At 34.9% G+C, this 14,139-nt stretch overlaps 1 pseudogene; it reads left to right on the top strand.

Moving 5' to 3' along the window:
• The first annotated feature begins 9,618 nt into the window (after positions 1-9,618).
• Positions 9,619-10,692, top strand: LOC112006052 (G-type lectin S-receptor-like serine/threonine-protein kinase LECRK3; annotated as a pseudogene).
• Positions 10,693-14,139: the final 3,447 nt, after the last annotated feature.

The raw sequence follows: 14,139 nt of genomic DNA, 5'->3' as shown, positions 1-14,139 counted from the left end.
CATTCATGGTGTCAGCCCTAACGGTCTCCACCTGCTTGAGAAAGGTCGTCAGCTCCTTCTCTACCGTCGCCTTCGCTTCTTGCTCCTTCTTCTTTTGACGACCCTCCTCATTTAGCCTCTCCCTTAGCTCCTTCACCTCGACATTAAGAGTATGAAGGACCCCTTTGTATTGCTTTTGCTCGTTGGTCAAGGTCCTGTGTCCAACTAACACCATTTTAGGAGGTCAAACTCTGTTTGCTGGAGCTCAGCTATTCTCTAGTTTAACAGGGAATAATCACTTAACGGGATGCTTTCATCTCAAGATGCAGCTTGTTGGAAACCTTGTTTTATACCCAATAAACACTAGAGACACACCAGGAGATGCTTACTGGAGCTCAAACACTTTCGTTAAAGGTTTCAAGTTTCACCTTTATCTCAATCATATAGGCCTTCTGGTTATCATCAATGGCACTTCTTTAAACAGATTTATGGTCTTGGCTCCTGGTTCATCTTCAACTAGGAATGAAAACAATACTACTTATCATGCAACTCTTGATGTTAATGGAATTTTCTGGTTGTATTCTCACACCTATGATAATGAAAGTAGCAAGCTCAACATATCTAGCTTATCATGGTCAGTGCTGGACAATCCATGTGAAGTGAAAGGTGTGTGTGGTTTCAATAGCTTTTGTACATTTGATGACGCTCAACTGGACTGTCTTTGCCTTCTTGTAACTGATTTCGTAGACCCGAATCATAGCTCTCTTGGGTGCGTGAGAAACTTTTCGGAAGAAGTGTGTAAAGGTGGGAAAGAAAATGCAGCCTTCTATAACATCAATACCATAGAGAACTTGGTGTTGGCAAATCGTGCTTATTTCAGACAATCAATGTCAACGGAGGAATGTAGAAAGTCTTGTTTGGAAGACTATGATTGTGGGGAAGCTCTCTTCAAGAGTAGCACTTGCAAGAAACATAATCTTCCACCAAGATATGTTAGAAGAGATACAGGAGAGCAGTCCAAAGCTTTGTCGCATGTTAGGTTCTAAAGATTTAGGAATTTATGTATTTAGAACTCTAATGTGTAATGTTGGCAAACCATGATCAAAACAATATGTTTTAGTCTTGTTTAGACTTGCTCAAAGTTGGGTCTTTCATGTAAATTTGGAATCGAGAGGCTGCAGATGCATTGGTGCATTTCGGCCTGGCTCGATCGATTGAAAGAAAGACTCGATCGATCAAATCTCGGGTAGAATGTTTTTCTGTAGAATATTCTAGCTCAGCCCTAACTCATTAAACGTTTTGGGTTTTCTGTTTTTACCCTAGGTATATAAAGAAAAACCCTAGTCACATTTTTAGAGTTGCTCTTGTTGTATTGTTGCTTATACTTTTCTGTTTTTTGTAAATCTCTTGTGAGATCTAGAGGAGTTTTCCTTTACACAAAGTTTCGGGTTTTCTAGGTAGAGATTACTTCAGCACCTTGATGATCAACTTGGTTGCTGCCATTGGAGCTTAAAGAATAACAAGTATGGGAGCTTGTACTTAATTGAAGAATCCAAGAAAGAAGGACTCCGTGGATTCGGAGCTTGCACATGGTTGTGTCAGTAAGTTCTACTGGTGGGTAGCATTAGGAAGTCAAGCAGGGAGCTTGTAAGTCCTTTTGTATGAACTTCAATTCTTTTATAGTGGATTCAGGTTTACCTTGAGGATAGCTAGATCAAATCCTCCCTAGGTTTTTTACTAGTTTGGTTTTCTTGAGTGATCATATCTTGTGTTATTTCTATTCCGCTGCTTTATACTTTTGATATGATTGTATGTTTGTGATAACCTAGAATTGCATAATTTGATTAAGTAACAACTTGGCTAATTAACTAGGTTAATCTGGTTGGTTTAAGAGGTCTAAAACTGTACAAGTGGTATCAGAGTGGGTAGCTCTCTTGTTGGAGATTTTTTGATCTCTGAGCTGATCCTTGACACCTGTTGTCATGGAGCATGGACACTCTCTTGTTGTTCCTCCTCACTTTGATGGGAATAACTATGCTTATTGGAAAGTAAGGATGAGAGCATTTCTAAAATCCATTGAGGAGAGAGTTTGGAATTTCGTTGAGTACGGATGGGAGAAGCCCACTACTCCTGTGAGTGAGTGGCAAACTTTTCAAAAAGAAGCAGCTGGTTTCAATAGGAAAGCTATGAATGCCATCTTTAATGTTGTTTCCATGGAGGAATTTAAAAGAATCTCTAATGTTGAGGTTGCTCATACTGCTTGGAAAATCCTCTAGACTGTGCATGAAGGCACAAAGACAGTTAAGATTAACAAGCTGCAACAATTGACTTCTAGATTTGAAAGCATTAGAATGTCTGATGATAAATCTTTTGATGAATTCTATGCTAAATTGAATGATATTGTTAATTCTGCTTTTAATTTGGGTGAAATTTATGATCAACCTAAAATTGTTAGTGTTGTGAAATTTTAAAATACTCGCAAGTGTACAAACCGTACCGAAGTATAGTTTGACAAGAACGAGATCGAATCCATAGGGACTTGAATGAACGTAGGAAAATTAATTGAACCTTAACCAAATTAATCCTAATTTAGTTTAATAAAAATTGGTTGTTTTGAAATTAAATAAACTAAGCAAATAATAAAATTAAGCAAATAGTTAAACTAAACAAAAGATATAAAGCAATAAAGAGATGTAAACAATCAAGGGAAAGAAATTAAGGTTTTGGAATCCGCCTTGTAACTCATATCAGCATATATTTATGATCATTAATTTTTTCCAACTCACTACATGATAATCTAGAAATCAATCTTGCTATCATGGAAAATATCCTCATTAAAATCCTTATTTTAAAAATCAAAAGCATGTTCTTTTTCGCTTCTTAAGTATAAAACCAAATCATCAATAGTATCCGTAGCCAAACAAATCACAAGATATATCCAATTCTAAAAATCAAATCATAACTTGTATCCATTAACAGACAAATCACAAACGATATCCAATTTTATAATCAAGAATTAATAATCCAAGCATTCAATTAATTAATAAAAATCCTAAATCATGAGAAAAACATGATTGAACTCATATCTAGAATCCCATCTTAGTCAATTGATATGAAGCAAGAACAATTTAAATCATTAAAGAATAACTATTGTGGGAAAAATTAAATCACATAAATAATACTGATAATCTTTAATAAGGTTTCATCCTCAACCCTAATTATAAATTTAGTTACTCATGGTAATTAAAATAAAACAAAAGAATAAAATACTAAACATTAAACTAGAAAAATAAAATAGAGAAAGAAATAGTCACAATGCTATCATGGAGAAAAGCTATAGAGAAGTCACATGTGGCACTGCCTCTTGCTCCAATTTCCTATTTTGCATCTCAGCCCTAGTACTAGCCTCCTTGAATTTTGCAGCTTTTAAATAGGTCAAGGAATCTTATTACAAGTTGAATTCCCGTTTGGAGAAAATCCCAGATTTTTAGGTTTCACTTAACTGATGATTTTGGCCCAATTAATGTCAGAATTAGGGCTTTTGGTAAACTAAAAGGTTGTATCCCTTTAAGTTAACTTTCCATCCCAACTTGAATCATCTTGATTGGACATCTGAGCTGAAAGTTATGCTGAAAATACTAACTGATGTGCAGGCTAGAATCCTAATCCGAATTGGACTTGTATTTGGTGCAATTTTCCTTTGATTCCTTACTCCAATTGGACTTAAATTTAATATTCATGCCTAGTTGGATGTAAGTTGGCTTGATTCAATTGGCCTTGCCCCACTTTGCATGTAAAACCCTTGTTACCTGCAACACAAAAATATTACATAATCAGTCACAAAATAACATAAAAGTAAAGTTAAATATGTAAATATGTGAGTATTTTATTGTATATATTTCATGCACATCAGTTAGGAAGATTCTTAGATCTTTAACTGAAGACTTTAGACCCAAAGTAACTGCCATTACTGAGAGTAAGGATGTGGACTCCATCCTTGTTGATGAGCTTGTAGGATCTCTTCAATCCTATGAGTCTGACCTACCCAAAACTTCCAAATCCAAATCAGTGGCTCTTAAGTCTGTTGATGATGTTGAGGTTGGTGTATTTGATGATGAGCTCTCTGCTACAGAGATTGCGTATCTTGCCAAGAACTTTAGAAACTTTCTTAGGAATAACAACAGAAAGGCAAGAGGCACAAACACTGCTGAACCTAGAAACATTAGGAAGAATGATCCCTTTAAGGTTAATAACTTCGAAAAACCTAGAGATAAAGTTGGTCAATCCTTAAACAATTGTTTGGGTGCTCAGTGTTTTGGCTATCAAGAGTATCGTCATGTTAAATCTGAATGTCCTACATTCTTGAGGTCTAAGGGTAAAACTATGGCTGTAACTCTTAGTGATAATGAGGTTTCTGATGATAAGTCTAGATATGATGAGGATGGAAACTTCGTTGCTTTCACTGCTATTGCTGTAGTCAATGAAAGTCTATCTGTTGAAGAGAACCCTTCTGATGGGGAACTCTCTGAGGATGCAGATCTTCAAGAGACCTATAATAAACTTTGTAAAGTTGCTGTAAAGGATGCTATGAATGTTGAACTTGGCCTAAAGAAAGTTGATTCTCTTGAGCTTAAAAAGAAAAATTTGCTTGTTAAATTGTTTGATGCTAATGATCTTTTGAATCATGTGAAATCTGAGAACATGCTTTTGCTTGATAAAGTTAAATCTTTGGAACATGATTTATCTGTTGCTAGATCTGCTAGTTTAAAACTTGATCAAATGCTGAATGTTCAAAAGTATCCTTTTGACAAATCTAGTTTAGGATATGTTCAAAGCATCTCTATGTCTGCACCTGCTTCCAAGAATTTTGTTCCTTCATCTTCGTCTGAACCTTCCGTGAGTGAGGTTGTGAGTGAAACTGTTAAACCCTCTGTGAGTGAGGTTGTCCAACCTATAGAAGTTTCACCCCCTAGGAAGATTAGGGTTAATCTAGGAGAGTCCAAACCTAAAGATTCTACCCTTTCTAAGGACAAGATGCATGGAAAACCTGCTTGGGTTTATCATTTTTGTGGAAAGTATGGACATATTCGTCCTAACTGTTACAAGCTTCAAATGGCTAAGAGAGCAAATAAACCAAAAGTGCCTGTGCCTTAAAGCACAAGATCCTATGGCACTCATTGGTGAATTGGTAAAGGCTTTGAACCTTTATTCCAATCCTGGAGCTAGAAATCACTCGAATGTGAATAAGAACTCTAATGATCGTGGTGCATCTAAAAGGTTTTGGATGCAAAAGACTCGATCTAATTGAGTCTTTCTGACATGGTCCTTGTGCTTTATTTGCTCATTCCTTTGTGACCATTGTTCTTTGGTTTTTGTGTGTTTTTTTTTTTTTTTTTTTTTTTGTATTTTTATTCTAAGACTTGCATTGCANATAGTCCATCATCAAAAGGAGGTGGTAAGGGTGAACGAATATGTGCCAAATCAGCTCGCAACGCACAGATCTTGTCAAGCAAGTCCACCAAAGTGTGACCATGAGCCGCCTCAATGGTCATGACGGTCTCCAAAGTACGACGGATATCAAACTCATCCAATGGAGGTGGAGGAACATCGCAGCAGCAGCAGCATCAGGATCAGGAACAGCCTCATTAGCAGGACCTGTAGAAGAAGAGGGAGGAGATGCAGAACCAAAAGGCTCAGACCTAGGGTGTTTAGAGCCAGCTCGAAGGTGAGCAGCCCTCTGCCTAAGGAAAGACGCACTGATAGGAGCAATCACATGAATAGGCTCAGAGGAAGGGAAACCACTAAGATCAAGATAAAGTAAAATCCTATGAATGAAAATAGGATGAACAAGAGCATGTGAAGAAGATGAACTCCTATAAACTTCGTTCAAAGAACAAAGAAACAAATGAGGAAAACTGATAGGAGCATCAATGACAAGAGTGTACAAAAATACACACCGCTCGAGAGGAATGGTGTGAAGATGAGAAATGGGCCAGATAGAGTGGCACGCTATCCTAAAGAAGATATAGTGTAACTCAAAAAGTTTAGCAGAGGTGAAGCTAGGATCAAAACCCCACTAGATAGAAGACCCAGTGATGTAAAATATGACATCACTCAAAACAGGAGACTCATCATAAGGATAGACTGGGTGTTGGACCAAGGGTACCCCAAGAGCATCAGCCACTACTAAAGGAGTAATGGAGTACTCTACGCCTCGTATCCAACTCTTTACCAAAGTGTTGGAATCATAGACGTGGATAGAGATGTTCGAGAAGAACTCTCTAATCAGGGTAGCTAGAGGAGGAGGATCAGAAACATCCAATAGTGGTAACCAGCCCCGATGCTCAAAGTTTGCCCTAATGGCAATATCAAGTTTATCTAAGATGACAGAACACTTAGACCAAATCTTTCTCTTAAGGTTCAGCTTCTCATAAGTTTCTTGGTTTTTCTCACTCGAAAACCTCTCACAGTCAAAGGAAGGAGGGGAAGGAGTAGGTGAGGGGATAGACCTACGAGCCCTAGTCTTCGATGGCATAGTACTAAGGAAAGGACAGAGATACAAAGAGAAAACCAAAAAAAAAGAAAATAACACAAAGACCAAGGGCAGACTGCAAGTTAGCACAAAAAAAGATAGAACAAAAATCTATATGATGCATGAACAACCACAATGTCGTGATGCATGTACTAATGCAGTAAGCAAAGTTCAAATTAAGTTCAATTTGCACAAAATTGGCTTGAGCATAGAGTTTCTATAAAAAAACCCTAAAAATTTGAAAAAAACCACTTGAGAATTTTGAAATAGATTGATGAATTGAGCATTACATAACACAACATACAGATTATAATGCTTAATTACATCAAAACAGCAAGCCAATTTCATTAATTTCAACCTAATTGAACAAAATCCCCAATTCGGAATTAATACAAACCCTAGAAATTCCAATTTTTCACATACCCCAAAATTGATCAAATTAACTATCAAGATCATGTTTATATCATGTCCCATAAAAACTCATTGATCAATTGAATAAAATACAACTTGAATCAACAAAAATCCTGAATTCCTTAGGTTCGAAAATCCCAAAATAAAATGCATGAAAAATGCATGAAAAGAGAAAATAAACTCAAAAGGAAGGGTAAGATAGTCATACTGGCTCAAGGAGAGAGAATCCTTGCAAATATGTTGGAAGAAAACGACAAAAAATTCGCTGTAGATCCTTGCCGTGTTGGAGAGAGAGAAAAGGTTTGAAAAAGTTTTGAAAAAAAGTGATTTGAACAGGTCAAAAACAGTATTTTAAAAACCTGATCCATGATATTCGATGGATCGAAAATTACATTCGATCGATCAAATCAATCCGTGATTTCTAAAAGAATTTTAAGAAATTTTCGATCGATCGAAAAACAGGTTGGATCGATCGAAATAGGCAGCAGCTCACAGCATTTTGAGAAAAATTCCAGTTTTGAAAAACTCAAACCAAATTTGGAAAACAACTCCTCAAAGCATTAAAATTGTTGAAACAAAATGCATGAGTATGCGATGGAATGCTTTTTCAAAAACCCAAATTTTTAATCCCAGTTTCTCCAAAGAAAGTTTTAGCCATTCTCCCTTTAGGTTCTCAAGCAAAAAAAATGTTTTGCATATTACTCAAGGTATTTTCAAACTTGGTTGGTCAGATCAAAAACACACACTACATGTACAGTGTTTAGCAAAGAATAACTTTGTAGTGTGTGCAAATAGAAAAGCTGAGAACATGTGAGGTGATTGTGAATAGAATCAAACAAATCTACAAAATTATACACAAATTTGAAAGGACTATCACTAAAGGTTACATCCTATAACTCCACATCTCTAAACATAAGCTTGCAATCATGTAAGTTTTTAATTTTTTTTATTTTTTGGCATCAAGCCTAATAGTACACACCAATTTTAATTATTGAATGGCATCAAGCCTATAGTACACCATTTTTGTGCATGTGCTACACTTTCTCAGCACAAAATCTTAGATATGCACTAAGTGTTCATGATTGGCTAGTGAAAGTGGTGAGATGGTTATTTATGCCTTTCTTTAGGATCAGTCCACAATCAAATAACATGTGACTTCAAGATCAAGATAAGTGATTAAACACCATAAACATCTTTCCCATGCAACATGCACTACAAAGTTTCAACTAGTCAGGTGCAATAAATAAGCTCATCAAAGCTAAACAAGGTACATAAGACATGTTATGTGTAAATAAATTGACCAACCTTGTTTTCAAAGTCCAAGAAAAATAGTGCCAAACATATTTTGCATTTTTTTTTTAATTTTAAAGAGAAAACAAATAAATCCTAGAATGAAATGCATGAATGTAATTTTTTTTTTTTTTTAATATATATATATATATATACATGATATATATATATATATGATTCTTGTGTCTTTGGATTCTCTGTTTATTGTTTTATATTTATGAGATTATTCATTGATATATGTTTCTGAGTGAATCATACAAGAATGTTATACCTGTTTATTTACTATTTTCTGCCACACATGCGTTCATGCATTTGTTGAGTGTTTCAGGAATATATAGGTTGATTCAATTGAGCTGCTATCTACACTTGCAACTGATTGATAGTAGTTAGAATTGAATTTTAGTTTTTATGAGCATTATTTATGTAAAGGGCTTTATCTTGTAAACTTTGAGCTTTAGTTTGTGTTTTGTCACGGATTTCCAAATGGGGAGTTTGTTATGTTCTAAAGATTTAGGAATTTATGTATTTAGAACTCTAATGTGTAATGTTGGCAAACCATGATCAAAACAATATGTTTTAGTCTTGTTTAGGCTTGCTCAAAATTGAGTCTTTCATGTAAAGTTGGAATCGAGAGGCTGCAGATGCATTGGTGCATTTCGGCCTGGCTCGATCGATCGAAAGAAAGACTCGATCGATCGAACCTCGAGCAGAATGTTTTTCTGCAGAATATTCCAGCTCAGCCCTAACTCATTAAACGTTTTGGGTTTTCTGTTTTTACCCTAGGTATATAAAGAAAAACCCTAGCCACGTTTTTAGAGTTGCTCTTGTTGTATTGTTGCTCATACTTTTCTGTTTTGTGTAAATCTCTTGTGAGATCTAGATGAGTTTCCCTTTACACAAAGTTTAGGGTTTTCTAGGTAGAGATTACTTTAACACTTTGATGATCAACTCGGTAGCTGCCATTGGAGTTTAAAGAATAACAAGTGTGGGTGCTTGTACTTGATTGAAGAATCTAAGAAAGAAGAAGTCCGTAAATTCGGAGCTTGTACGTGGTCGTGTCAGTAAGTTCTACTAGTGGGTAGCATTAGGAAGTCAAGCGGGGAGCTTGTAAGTCCTTTTGTATAAACTTCAATTCTTTCATAGTGGATTTAGATTTACCTTGAGGATAGCTAGGTCAAATTCTCCCCAAGTTTTTTACCGGTTTGGTTTTCTTGGGTGATCATATCTTATGTTATTTCTATTTCGCTGCTTTATACTTTTGATATGATTGTATGTTTGTGATAAACTAAAATTGCATAATTTGACTAAGTAACAATTTGGCTAATTAACTAGGTTAATCTGGTTGGTTTAAGGGGTCTAAAACCGTTCATTGCATAAAACGCATTATTAAAAGTCACAATCCTGATATGAGAAAACCAAAACCACCAGTGATCGTGCTCACAAGTAAAAGAGCCATAATGCAAATTTTTGTTTTGGCTTTTGTTTGCACTATATTGACATGTGTTGCCCTTTCAATCTCTGGCCTATTCATTTTCAAAAGCACAGTTTTAAGGCACAAAAGGCGGTTAGAGAATGGAAACTTGGGCCTGATTGAGGTCACCTTGAGATTGTTTTCATATAATGAGCTCAAAAGAGCAACAAATGGCTTCAAAGAAGAGTTGGGAAAGGGCTCATTTGGAACAGTTTACAAAGGTGCACTATGCAAAGGTAAAAAACTTGTTGCAGTGAAGAGACTAGAGAAGTTAGTTGAAGAAGGTGAGAAGCAGTTCCGAGCAGAGATGCGAGTAATTGGGAGGACCCATCATAGGAACTTGGTTCATTTACTGGGTTTCGGTGCAGAGGACTCTAAAAGGGTTTAGGGTTACGAATATATGAGCAATGGCTCTCTTGCTGATGTTCTGTATAAGCCCACATGGCGTCCAGATTGGACTGAGAGAATAAGAATTGCATTGGATATTGCAAGAGGGATTTTCTATCTACATGAAGAGTGAGGCTCCTATCATTCATTGTGATATAAAGCCTCAAAACATATTGATGGATAAGTCTTGGACTGCTAAAATTTCTGACTTTGGGCTGGCGAAATTGTTAATGCCAGATCAAATAAGGACCTACACAGGGGCTAGAGGGACGAGGGTATGTGGCACCAGAATGGCATAAAAACATTGCAATATCAGTCAAGGCAGATGATTATAGTTATGGGACAGTGCTCTTGGAAATTGTATGTTGCAAAAAGAACGTAGATGTTAGAGCGTTAAATAAGCTTGTGATTGGTGAAGAAGTTGATAAGATGAGCTTGGAAAAAATGGTTAAGGTGGGATTGTGGTGCGTTCAAAATGAACCAGCTCTTCGTCCCTCTATGAAGAGTGTCATCTTGATGTTATGCTGAAATATCTATTCCTCCAAGTCCAAGTCCAACTACTTCCATGAAAACAACTGCCTTATGGCTGAAATTTCATCTACTCATTTGTGCAACTAGATGAGGCGAGATCGGTTTCAAGCCGTCGCCCAAGCCCAATGATAATGGTACACTTTATAGTACAGTATCATAGTTTGAACCCACTTACCCCTTCCCCCTATTATTTTGCTAAAAAATACAATAAATAATAATAAAATAATTGTACCAAGATTTTCTAAAGTTTTTAAGGAACTCTACCACATAGAGTTCATTTAATCATAATCTTTCATTTTGAAATAGTAGTTAAGATTTTTCCGTATTATTAATTAACTAACAAATGCTTTAAATTAATGACAATGTCACATCAACAATTAAAAAATAACCAAATTGACACATCAAATTATTAATTCAATTTAATTTTTTAAAAACTTAGAAAAACAATTCATAAACCAAAAAATCCCAGAATTCGCAAAATTCTGTCCCGATTAGAAGGCTATTCTCACCGGCGTCCTGAACTTTCAAAAGGTTATGACTTATGAGCTAAAAGAACATTTTACTGGCATGGGAAAAAATCTTCAATCAAGTACTAGAATGTTAAAAGCCACCGGATAAAGTTCTACTTACTCTCTTTTACAATTAAAGAAAAGGCCTTTAATTTACTGGCTGATTGGTGAGAGCTTCATCAATAGAGCCGGTAACACGATAGTCGAGGAGGAGGGAGAAAAGTAGTGTTTGAGCAACTCATATGGCAAGGCCTATATACACAAATTGTCTTAGCTTAATTCAAGTCCAATCAATCATTGATCAATCAATTAATATTAATATTAGTTATTAATATACATATATAAAAGAAGAGACCTTGTTAGGTTCTAAGACTTTAGGAACTAATGTATTAGAACTTCACTTTGTATATGTTGGCAAACCATGATCAAAACATTTAGTCTAGATTTAGGCTTGCTCAAAGTTTGATTTAAAGTAAGTTTGGAATTGAGTAATTGCACGAAATTACTATTCAATTTTTGCAAGGCTCGATTGATTGAAAAACAAGCTCGACAGATCGAAACACGTATTTGCAGAATTTTAAGTTGGCCCAAACAGCAGTTCAAGCCCATTAAGGATTAGGGTTTTAGATCTACTTCTTCTAGTATATAAAGAAAACCTTAAACACGTTTTTAAAAGGCTTTTCAGAAATAGAAGAGTGTACCTCTTTTGTAGATTTAGGGTTTTGTACCTAAAAACTCTCTCATATCTTCTACTGATGTTATTCCTTGAAAAATCTCAAGATCCGGTGTTGTAGAAGTTGTTGCTTTCTCTAGTCATCAAAGGTACTGATGATCTAAACTTTCAAGGGTGGTCTTGGAGTCATAAACAGGAGAGTTTGTGTTTTTTTATCACAAGTGTGGGTGCTTGTATTGTAAAGGCCAAAGAAAGTAGTTCGTGGACTCGGAACTATCATGGGGTCGTGGTAGTAAGTTTTCTACCCGAGATAGCAATAGAATGTTAGTGTTCTAAGTTTTATTGTACAAACTTCAATTCTTTCATAGTGGAATTATTTTTCATCTTAAGGATAGTTAGGTTAAATCCTCCCTAGGTTTTTTACCGGTTTGGTTTTCTTGAGTGATTATATTATTGTGTTCTTTATTTTTCGCTGCCTTACATGATATGATTTTATTGTTTTAACCTAGATTTAAATAATAGACCTAAGTATTCACTTAGTTAATTAATTAGGTTAAAAAATCTAGTTTACAGGGATCTAAAACCGTACAAGTGGTATTAGAGCGGGTTAGCTCTTGATTTAGGTTATTATACCTAGAGTTGATCCTTGATCCCTGTTATCATTGATAATTTTAAGTGTTTTACTGTTTTTGATTGTGATGATTTGAATAAAAAGGACACTGTTGTTTCTGTTGATTTTATTGATGCCTGTAAAACTCTTCGTAAGGAATTATTGAAATCTATGAAAATTGCTAAGAAATTTAAGGAAGAGTAAAATTGGCTAATCTTGAAAAAGAGGAATTGGTTGTTAGGTTAGATGAATCTAATAAAAAGAATGAATTTTTGAGAAATCAAATTTCCTCTTAAGATGAGAAGATGAAAAGCTTGGAACAAGAGTTAGTTGAATCTAAAGTTAAAATTGAAAATGTGACTAGTACCAAGCCTGCTATTGATAACAGAAGTGTTTCTATTTCTCTTAAGCCTAAAACTAAGAAAGTTTATATCCCTCCTTTCAAGAAGAATAATAAAAAAAAAATGCTTATTTTGGTAGGTTAGACAAAGGTAAAAGTTTTGATGTAGATGCTGAAATTTCTAAATCTATGTCTAAACCTACTGTTAGAGAGCATAATTAATCTGTTTTTGTGCCTACTTGTCACCTTTGTGATGTTGTTGGTTATCTTAGACCAAATTGTTCATTGTTGAGGCAAAAACCAAAATCTGAGACTAGATTTTTTGTTAGGAATATTGATGATCCTAAATTTGTTTATGTTTGTCACTTTTGTGGTGTCTCCGGACACATTTTTCCTAATTGTTATAATTGAAATTTAAAAATTTTGTATTTCAATCTAGGATATGTGATTATATTTCTTCTGCCATAAGTCCATATAAATTGTTTCATATTCTTTTAAAAAATTTAAGCTTGTTGGCTTGTGAAAGGAATTTGCAGAATTTCAGTCATTCTCAGAAGATTGGTGTAATCCCTTAAATACATTCTGCTTCTCATGGATTTTCACCTACAAAGCCGAAGACTCGTGCCATATGGGTGAGAAAAGACTTGCTAAGGTGAGTGTTATTTACTTATCCTTGATTTAGTTCTTTCAATTATTTGTGGATATGTTTTGTTTCTGTTTTTGGTTGTTTTGTTTTTTTTTTTTTTTGTTGCTTTTTTTATTAAAAAAAAAATCCAAAAACATTGAAAATTTTTCCAAAAGACAAAAATATTTCATTTTGAGTCTTGTTTTATTTTTCTTGAGGATTACATGAATTATGATATCTCTCTCTTGATTTAGAACATGCCTGACATTGTGGAGAAATTGAATAGTATGTGTTGTATAAGTGCTAAGCTATTTCTGATTTTGTGTGAGTATGTACTAGTTTGTACATGTACTCATAGGTTAATTAAGAAATTGATATTTCTTGTTTGTATACCCTCTATAACTTAGTTTAGCATTGTCATACATTGTTTTTGCATTTTATTCATTAAGCATAATGTGTGCTTTTAGTTTTGGACATAATTTTTTTTTTGACCAAAAATATTTTTACGTGTTTTGTATTACACATCATGAATATGTAATTGAGGTTGGCCTATTATCTTTGCATAACATGTCTGTGTACCTTGTTTAGCTTAGATGAGCTTATTTTTTTATGCACTTTGTTAGTTTTAGCTATGTAGTGCATGTTGCATGGGAGTGTTTATAGTTTTTAATCACATGATCTTGATTTTGAAGTCACATGCTTTTGATTGTAAGGACTAAAAAATCCTAACAGAAAGGCATAAATAACCATCTCACCACTATTTACTGGCCAATCATGAACA

The sequence above is a fragment of the Quercus suber genome, unplaced genomic scaffold, assembly GCF_002906115.3.
Source record: "Quercus suber isolate HL8 unplaced genomic scaffold, Cork oak 2.0 scaffold_330, whole genome shotgun sequence".
NCBI lineage: Eukaryota > Viridiplantae > Streptophyta > Magnoliopsida > Fagales > Fagaceae > Quercus > Quercus suber.
Note: the sequence above shows the minus strand (reverse complement) of the source record. Positions and strands in the feature narration are given on the sequence as shown.